At 38.8% G+C, this 10,236-nt stretch overlaps 1 pseudogene; it reads right to left on the reverse strand.

Moving 5' to 3' along the window:
• Nucleotides 1-5,282: 5,282 nt before the first annotated feature.
• LOC118025907 lies at nt 5,283-9,659 on the reverse strand (annotated as a pseudogene).
• Nucleotides 9,660-10,236: the final 577 nt, after the last annotated feature.

The following is a 10,236-nucleotide window of genomic DNA, read 5'->3' on the forward strand; positions in this document are numbered from 1 at the left end:
CACAGCGTCCTGGGATTGAGCCCTGCATTGGGCTCCCTGCTTAGTGGGAAGCTTGCTTCTCCCTCTCCTACTCTTCCTGCTTGTGTTCCCACTCTCACTGTCTCTCTCTCTGTCAAATAAATAAATACAATCTTAAAAAAAAATGATGATCTGTCCAATGCTGAGAGTGGAGTGTTAAAATCTCCTACTATTAATGTATCATTGTTGATTTGATTTTTTATTTTAGGTAATAGTTGGTTTATGTAGTTGGCTGCTCCTATGTTGGGGACATAGATATTTACAATTGTTAGATTTTCTTGTTGGATAGACCCTTTAAGAATGATATAGTGTCCCTCTGGATCTCTTATTACAGTCTTTGGTTTAAATTCTAATTTGTCTGATATAAGAATTGCTACCCCAGCTTTCTTTTGAGGTCTGTTGGCATGATAAATTGTTCTCCATCCCCTCACTTTCAGTCTGGAGGTGTCTTTAGGTTCAAAATGAGACTCTTGTAGACAGCATATGGATGGGTCCAGTCTTTTTATCCAGTCTTTTATCCCTGTGTCGTTCCATGGAAGCATTTAGGCCATTCATGTTGAGAGTTACTACTGAAAGATATGTATTTATTGCCATCCTATTGTCAGTTTCTATGGATTGTCTCTGTAAATTTCTGGTCTATATTACTCTTGGGGTCTTTCTCCTTTTAGAACCCTCCTTAGTATTTCTCACAGGGCTGGCTTGGTGGTAACATATTCTTTCAGTTTCTGCTGGTCCTGGAAGCTCTTTATCTCACCATCTGATCTGAATGACAACCTTGCTGGATAAAGTATTCTTGGTTGTATGTTCTTTTTTAGTATCCTGAATATGTCTTGCCAGCCCTTTCTGGCTTGCCAGGTCTCTGTGGATAGGTCTGACGTTATTCTGATGTTCCTCCCTCTGTCCATAAGAAATCTCTTTCCCCTAGCTGCTCTCAGGATGGCTTCCTTGGTTCTAAGATTTGCGAGTTTTACTATTACATGCTGGGGCATTGGTCTATTCTCCTTGATCTTGGGAGGGGTCCTCTCTGCCTCTAGGACACGAATGTTTGTTTCATTCCCCAGATTAAAGAAGTTCTCAACTATGATTTGCTCAAATATACCTTCTAGTCCTCTTTCTCTCCACCCCCTCAGGGATCTCAATAGTTCTGACAATAAAACATTTCATGGCATCGTTAATCTCTCTAAATCTGTTCTCATGGATTTTATGCTCTTTGTTCCAAGCCTCCTCCTGTTCTTTCCTTTCTCTCAGCTTATCTTCTAGATCACTAATTTGTTCTTCTGCCTAATTTATCCTAGCTGTTAGAGTGTCCAGTTTAGACTGCATCTCATTCATAGCATTTTAAGTTTGGCCTGATTAGTTCTCATTTCTGCCCTTAGACACTCTATATTGCCACTAATGGTTTTCTTGAGCCTAGCTATTGACTTCATAATTGCTACCCTGAAGTCTTTTTCTGATATCTTGCTTATATCCATATCCATTAGGTCTGTGGGAGAGGCCATTGTCGCTGGTTCTTTTCTTTGTTGGGAGTTTCCTCATCCTAGTCATTCTGTTGAGGGATGGTTGAGGGAATGTATAGAGTCCAAAATATCAACCACAATCCAGGCAAGATGCACCCTGAGAAAATCCGGAGTGGTCAGAAGCCACCACCGAAAAAACACAGCCAAAATGAAACCCAAGAATAAAATTTATGAAATTAAAAAAATTAAAAAATAAATTAAAGATTAAAGATTTAAAAAAGGTGGGGTGGGGGAGGGGGGTTATAATCTCTCAATGTGGGCAAGGTAGGGTGTTTCAGTTATTCTTGGGTGTGTTTTGTTCTCTTTGTTAGAGGACACTACTTCCCAGAGTTACAGGGAAAATAAAACTGGGATATATATATAAAGGTAATATTGAATAGGGAAAAAAGGACTACATTGAAGCTTATATCTATATAAAAAATAGAGAGAGAGAGAGAGGTGTGAAAAAGTAAAAGTTAAAAAGCTACTATGAGATGTTATATTAAACATCTAGTTGAAATGAGAAATAGGTAAAAAGAAAAAACAGAGAAGAAACATGAGAAAGAATAAAAAGAAAAAAAAAAGTTGTATCTGAGAAGTACACAAACTGTGAGGCAATACCTGGAGCTCAATATACTATTTTCCCCTGGTGTTGGGGTTTTATAGTTTTATGGGGATGCTAGGGTTGTCATCCTCTTGTTCTTCCAGCTTTTCTTCTGGGTGCGGGGCCTTCTGTGTGCGGGGCCTTCTGTGTGGTTTTTCAAGCCACTCTGCCTGGGCGGAGTTGCCCTGCCCCCATCAGGGGGCTGGGCTCCTTGGAAACTGTTTTTTTGGGCTTTTGTTCTCTGGCAGCTTTTTGCGCCTTTTCAGAGGGTCAGAGCAAAGGAAAATGTCCACACCCGGACCTCTGCCCCAGGGCAGAGAAGTCACAGTCCGCTCTTCTCTGAACCATCCAGAACACACAGTCTCCCTTTCTGTAAGCGCTGCTGAAAACCGCAGCCTCCCATGGGAGGTGCACACCCCCAACAAGCCTCTCATCTGTTGACTCAGGCCCTATTTGTCTCTGTTCTTTGTGCTTCCAAAACCCTGAGTGGTCCCAGGTCTGTGTGGGCAGTGGCAGAGATGGGGGTGGCTGGCCTCAGGCCCTTGTGTGCACTCATACCATCCAGCTCCTGGATCCTGTTTGATCACTGTTATCAGGCCCTTCCCATCCCACCACTACTGGTCTGCAAGTTATCACTGGGAAGCTTTTGCACTTGGGTGTTACATCACTTTCCAGGGGCCAGCTTATAGTGGCTCCCTCCCTCTTCTGTTTATCTTCCCATATCTGCCTGCAGAATCACAACTCTGCCCTTCATACCTTGCAACAGCTGATTTTCTGCTTGTAGAGATCCATATATATATTGTTACATCTCAGGCTGATTTTGTGGGTGTTCGAATGGTTTGATAGATATCCAGCTAAATTCAGGGGACCAGTTGAAACAGAGTCCCCTACTCCTCTGCCATCTTGCCCTCCCCAAAAAATCTCTTTTTAGCAATTTTTATTGAAGAACACTACTATCAATCAGTGATTTCTATTAATTTTTTTTATTTGAGATTGTCTTAATTTTTCCTTCATTTTGAAGGATAGTTTTTCTGGATATATTAATTTTTAGGTTAATCTTTCTTCATTCTTTTTTTAAAGTTTTTCAAAAGTTTATGGAGGCAAAAAGGCATATAAATTGTATGTTGGCAGACATTAAGACCTACTTTTTCTTACTGAAGAAAATGGAACATGTTTTATCAAAATTTGACAATCGAGAGTTAAGGGTACTGAAATTAAAACACCAACTAAAACAAAAACAACCAAAAAATAAAAAAAAAATGTTATTCAACTTGGAAGGAAGAATAGAACCAAGGCATAAAGGGGAGGTTAAATGGGGTTCCTCAATCTCAAAATCCTTTAGGACAAGAAGTTCTGGCCATTTGTGAGCAATGGTTTACACCACCAATCCCAATTCCAGAATCTAAATTTACAGCAATAGAAAAAAAACAAAGATAATTCCAAATTCATTTCTGGGCATACTGCAAAGAGAAGCTTGAAAGTATTCGTAATACAAAGGCTTGTCTGTTTCAGGGAAAATGACATATTGCTGTAATTCTTCCTGCTGTTATATTCAAAGAAAAAATGATACAGTTTTGCAAATATTTAGAAATACCTCATTTTCATTCTTATTTTTAGTATAGGATTGACTTTTTAAAATAAGGGCTATATCTATAATGGATACAGAACTTCAGCTCACACCTTTCTAATATTCCATTCATCTCCCACCCAGTCAATAAATATTATGGTTATCTTAGCAAAGTTTCTTCACAGAAAGATATTACTAAATGGCTGATGTAACTGCAAACTTTAACAAAGTGCTGTGAATAACTGTTGGAAAATTCTTATACTGATTTGCAATGGTCTTTTAAGGTTAAAAATATGTTGGCTATTTGAACATAATACTACAAGTTTGCAAGGAAACATTTTCACTGTCCTACTTGATATATAATATAGTAATATGATAGAATAAATTATAGTACCTGGCAGGCTGACATCAACTCTTCATCTAAAACAGATTATCATTCAGTTCAAGATATTAAAAATGAGGATGAAACATGTTCTAAAACATTGTAGCTATAAGAGGTCTTTTTTTTTTTTTTAAGATTTTATTTATTTGACAGAGAGAGACACAGCGAGAGAGGGAACACAAGCAGGGGGAGTGGCAGAGGGAGAAGCAGGCTTCCTGCGGAGCAGGGGGCCTGATGTGGGGCTCAATCCCAGGACCCTGGGATCATGACCCGAGCCAAAGGCAGCTGCTTAACTGACTGAGCCACCCAGGAGCCCCTATAAGAGGTCTTATATGTACTCAAAAGAGGAATGTGCTCAGAACCTTTATTTAGGGCTACCTAACATCTAGAGAACATCCATGTGATTCCATATTTTCCAGAATGAGATTCCAAACTGCACTTGTTAGAAGAGGGACTGAAGAGTCCGGCTTTTCTACTTAAGTTGTGACCACATTGTTAGCAGATAAAAGACCTTTATCTTCCACCATCCCAATGGAAACTGCACAAAGTAGGGCATTCATGAAAAATGTAGAACAGGACACGAAAGACTAGAATACCTACCCTCCCCCACCATCCATCTCCATCTTGCTAATACTGAACCAAAAAGGAACCCCATTCTCAAAGTTCATGACCTCTCTACTTTAGGTCACCCTTGAATGGAGTCTACATAATTACATTTACCATAAGAATAGTATCCTGTTTGAGGAGTAGTCCTTGTCTTAAAACTGAGAATTTTAAGCCTACAGGGTTTATCTGGGGACAATTTAATAATATTGTTACTTTTAGAGCACTAACACACACAAAGTGAATCCAATAAAGATCTGTGTATGGATTAAGTACATTGCATGTCCATCATAGAACCCTTTTACATCACATAATCACCAGAACTAGAAACTGCATGGAAAACTAAAAACAGGGAACAGCCCAATCATTAGAAATTGCACACTGTGACTATACAGAAACCAGGTGCATGGTACAGTGCTGCTGCAAAAAATGGAAGCCTGTAGATTTGACAGGAAGCCAAATCATGGGTTTGAGATAATTTTAAGAAACTGGCAATACTGTTGAAGCAAAATAATCAACACAGCGGGAAATGGACCAAAAAAAGGCCTTCTATAATCAAGTAAATATCTGATATTTCCTTTCCCTTTGAGAATAAATATAAGTAAGGTCACTTTTAGCCTTGGAACAGATATATGTTTCCCTGTGATAATCTTGTTAATGACTACATGATATCTGATATCCTCTGCTAGGATTATAGTTTTAAGAAAGCCATAGTTACAAGAATCATCTACTGTAAATACCTAGAACTTCCTTTTATGGCAACCACTATAGAATTCACTTGTTTTAAACAGTTAATAAGGGAAGATGGCTCATGCTTCCTTTGCAATAATAGTTGGGGATCAAGTGGCTTTCAAGCAGCATGGTGGGTGTGAAAATGTCTGCAGTTTAGATCATTCTGTTGTGTTTATGGATTGGCAAGTCTGTAATCAAATGGCCACACTGGGCTAAGGTACACCTTCTGTTCCACCATTGTCCAAGTGGAGTGCCATTTCTTCTGATATGAAAGTGTTCACATTGACATCATGGAGTCCATTTATCCTTCAACTAGCATTCCATCTATTGCTTATATGTGTAGGAGAGCTTGGGGTACTCAAATGCATGCTTATACTATCCATTGTACCACTAAGACCATGCAGAGCTATGTTTTCCCAGAAGGGTTGCAAATTAGTCTCTATAGATGAGCTGATTTCCATTGAAGTAGCTCAGTTAGGGGACACTACAGTCAGTCTTGGGGAGCTCTAGAGTTTTGTGGTGAAGGAACTTTTCCACACAGGAAGCTGACCAAATCTTCTCTATGAATAGTTATTCAGGGCTCTTTAACCCAAACCAACACATACTTATTGCATTGCTGATAGTCAATTTGAATTCCAATATCAAAACTTTACTGATGGGTATCCATGCTTTCTTTCTTTGTAGAGGTTGGTGATGGTGGTGGCTGCATTTTGGAAAGGGACCCAGAGAAAAAGTCCTGGCTTCTGACACACTCAGTCAGGATAAGTAGGGAGAGGGAGAAACTCAAAAACAGAAAGAGAGTCAGAGAGACATAGACATGTTATTTGGGTGTCAATCACTCCAGAAGGCCACATTAGGTCTCACCATTTTGTTGCAGGGTTTCAGGTTCCTACACTCAATGTAAGGATGGCAGGAAGGGGGTCAGGTTGAGGTGAAGGGGAATCTGGGGGCCCAGAAGCACAATCCAGCATAGGAGGGGTGAAGGGAGATGCCTCCTCCCAGTCCCTGCTCCAAAGCTGGCTCAGGGCACAATGAGACTGCCCCACAGCCTTCCTTCCCCATTTTGTGACCAGTCTCCTTCTTTATTCTTTCTTTTTAAATTTTTATTTATTTATTTGTTTTTGAGAGGCAGGGAGGGGCAGAGGGAGAAGAAGAGAGAATCTCAAGCAGGCTCTGTACTGAGCTCAGAGCCTGATGCAGGGCTCAGTCTCAGGACCTTGAGATAATGACCTGAACCAAAATCATGAGTCTTGTGCTTAACCACCTGAGCCACAGAGGTGCCCCTCTTTTTATGTTCTTGATGTTAATTTTTTTCTCTTATTATTTCCTTTGTGCTTGAAGAACTTTCTTTAGCAATTATCTTAGAGCATGTCAACTTTGTTTCCATCACCTGAGTATTCCCAAAGGATATTTTTGTTGGCCTCCATGGTTTTAAATTAGAAATTTGTCATTTGGATCATTGTTTTTCTATGAATCATATATTGCTTTTCTCTGTTTTCTTCTTTTATGAGATTTCTAGTCTTTAGAGTTCTGAAGATTAATTATGATGTGTCTATATGTACATTTATTTGCATTTATCCCATTTAGGGTAAACTCAATTCTTGAATTCATAGCTTTATGCCTTACACAAAATTTGGGAAATTTTCAGCCATTTTTTTGAAAAAGTTTTTTTCACTTCTGGGCTTCCCCAGTGCTTAGTCCAGGATATACAGGAGACGACATATGTGCATGCACGCACACACACACACACACACACAATGTCATGTTGTTCCTTGAGTCTTGAGATCTTCAGCCAGTCTTTTTTTTTAATTTTCTCCACATCTTAGAGTCCTCTTTCATTTGTTTTATGTTTTATCTAGGTATTTTAGCCATAATTATCAAGAATAATGGGATGGAGTAGATTTATTCCATCTCATCTGCAATCGGAAGTTTTCAGGACAATCTTACAAGTAGGCTTACCTGTTGTTATTTGGGTGGAAGATGCATGGGGATGCTGACTGCTAATTTCTAACAATATTAATTTTATCTTGCACCTATGATTCTATCATTTCCTTAATTTATTCAATAACAAATGTGTTTTGAATATCTAATGCATGCAAGGAAGTTTTCTATTTCTCTTGATGTACACTTGATCAAGAAAAATTCAATATATGTCTCAGAATATAATAACCAGTGTATGACCCAGTTTATAATGGAAGCATGAGATCTTATCAAGGCACAGAGAGGTACCTAAGTCAGACTTGGAGAGAAATCTGAGAAGGCTTTCCAGAAGATAATTCTAAATTAGGAGCTGAAGGAAAATTAGTCACATGAAAAGTGGGAAAAGAATATTCCAAGAGCGTAAAATATTTATTCAAGTTCATCAATATATCAAAATGCATCACACATTCATGAAAATGTGAGTACTTCAGCATGGTTGGAGCAGAGAATTGTGGTGAAGTGTAGAGCTATAAAAATGAGGTTGGAAAGATAGACCTGCAGGACTTAATACACCATAGTAAGGAAGTTTTGTTTTGTTTTGTTTTGTTTTTGTTTTTAGATACAGGTGAATCTTTGGAAGAATTAGGCAACAGAATAGTGGCATCAAATTTGGAATTCAGAAAGATCACTTTAGTGAAAAATAGATTTGGGCGCCTGGGTGGTTCAGATGGTTAAGCATCTGCCTTCAGCTCAGGTCATGATCCCAGAGTCCTGGGATCGAGTCCCGCATTGGGCTCCCTGCTCAGCGGGGAGCCTGCTTCTCCCTCTGCTTCTCTCTCTCTGTGTCTCTTATGAATAAATAAATAAAATCTTTTAAAAAATGAAGAATATGTTTATTGGAATGGGCAAAATTGGAAGTAGAGGGAACCGATAAAGGCTGGTAAGAATAAGTAATAAAGAGATGATGGTTTGAGAGACTATGGACTCTGAGAAACAAACTGAGGGTTCTAGAGGGGAGGGGGGTGGGAGGATGGGTTAGCCTGGTGATGGGTATTAAAGAGAGCATGTACTGCATGGAGCACTGGGTGTTATCTGCAAACAATGAATCATGGAACACTACATCAAAAACTAATGCTGTAATGTATGGTGATTAATATAACATAATAATAATAAAAAAACAGATGATGGTTGTCTAAATTAGAATAAAGATGGTACAGAGAGAAGTAGCTAAATTTAGAAATTAGGAAGATAGAATTTATGGGATATGTGTGGGTATTAATAGGTGTAAATGTTAAAGGTATCACCTAGATTGTGTGAATGGGCAGATGGCAGAGTGATCATATGCCATTATCCAAACTAAGACACTTTAAAGAGTGAAAGGTAGTATCATTATTGATTACATTGCAATAACAAATGTAAACCAGTTCTGTTCCAGGCAAATCAGAATATATGGTCAGCCTAGTGTATGGTCATTCTAGTAAAATAGCATGTTTTTTGGAGGAATACTACACTTTATTTAAAACATTTTAATTTATCTTGAGAAAATTAAAAAAAATAATTTAAAATGCTCAAGAGACATGCATTTATTAATAAATGAGTATTATTTCTTTGGGTGGAGAGGATGGGGTGGATATAGTATGTGATTACAATTTACATGAGTGCAGAGACCATGTCTGCCTATATACCATCTTATCATCAGTACCTAAAACAATGCCTAATACATTGAAGGGATGCAAAATGTACATTAATTAATTAATATCCATTATATTTAGAGGGAAAGGTGTGTTCTAAGGCCTAGGAAAGTATTGTTTTGCACTTGACGGTACATAAAATGAGATAACTGGGGGAAGGGACACAAGTCCTGTGTATACTCCAAATAATGGCTGCTATAGGCAGAGGATAATAGAAAAAGCTGTTAGTGAAGTAAAAAATTCCTATCAATGTCAATCTCTGCCTCTCACTAAGCCACAGCTAATCTGCTCCATGCTTTCCACCTACCATTGGTGCCCTTGGTTTTGGGGAGATTTACAGAGCACTTTCTTCTCTCAGCACAGAGGCAGACAGGTGAAGTAGAAAGATTATTTGAGTGAGAGGTTTATTTTTAGCCACATTTCAAAATCTAATTAACAGTGAGTTTCTTTATCCCTGGGCAAGTTAATTTACCACTTTGTACCTTACCAAATGAGGTAAAAATGAAGATTCAAATGATTTTTTTTTTAATTTCTTGCAGGTAGCATCCTCCAGTTCTGGGGCAAATGAGTTGGGACATACATACGCAGGCAACTTACCATAGTTCTTGTTGCTAACCTTTCTGAAGAAGTTGTGATCTGCAACCATGTCTGCTTGGCTCAGTCCTCAGTGAGAAACGTGAGACTCAGACACAACCAAAGGAGCACAATAGTGGTGAGGCTATTCTGTTCCTAAGCCTTTTGCTATCTGAAACCAGTAGCATTGCCAGACAGGGGTGGGAAACATTCATGGTCCTGCATTTGGAGAAAAGAGAATCTTTTTAAGTGGAATAACAACCACCTAAAAGCCATTTGAAAAGCTATTATGGTGTATATATACCACATCAAAAGGAATGAAATCTTGCCATTTGCAATGACGTGGATGGAACTGGAGGGTATTGTGCTGAGCGAAATAAGTCAATCAGAGAAAGACGTGTATCATACGATTTCACTGATATGAGGAATACTTAATCTCAGGAAATAAACAGGGTTGCTGGAGTGGTGGGGGTTGGGAGGGATGGGGTGGCTGAGTGATAGACATTGGGGAGGGCATGTGCTATGGTGGGTGCTGTGAATTGCATAAGACTGTTGAATCACAGACCTGTACCTCTGAAACAAATAATATATTATATGTTAAAAAAGAAGAAGAAGAAGAAGAAAGGAAGAAGAAGAAGAAGAAGAAGAAG

This window comes from Mirounga leonina, unplaced genomic scaffold, assembly GCF_011800145.1.
Source record: "Mirounga leonina isolate KUSES-001 unplaced genomic scaffold, KU_Mleo_1.0 Mir_204, whole genome shotgun sequence".
Classification (NCBI taxonomy): domain Eukaryota; kingdom Metazoa; phylum Chordata; class Mammalia; order Carnivora; family Phocidae; genus Mirounga; species Mirounga leonina.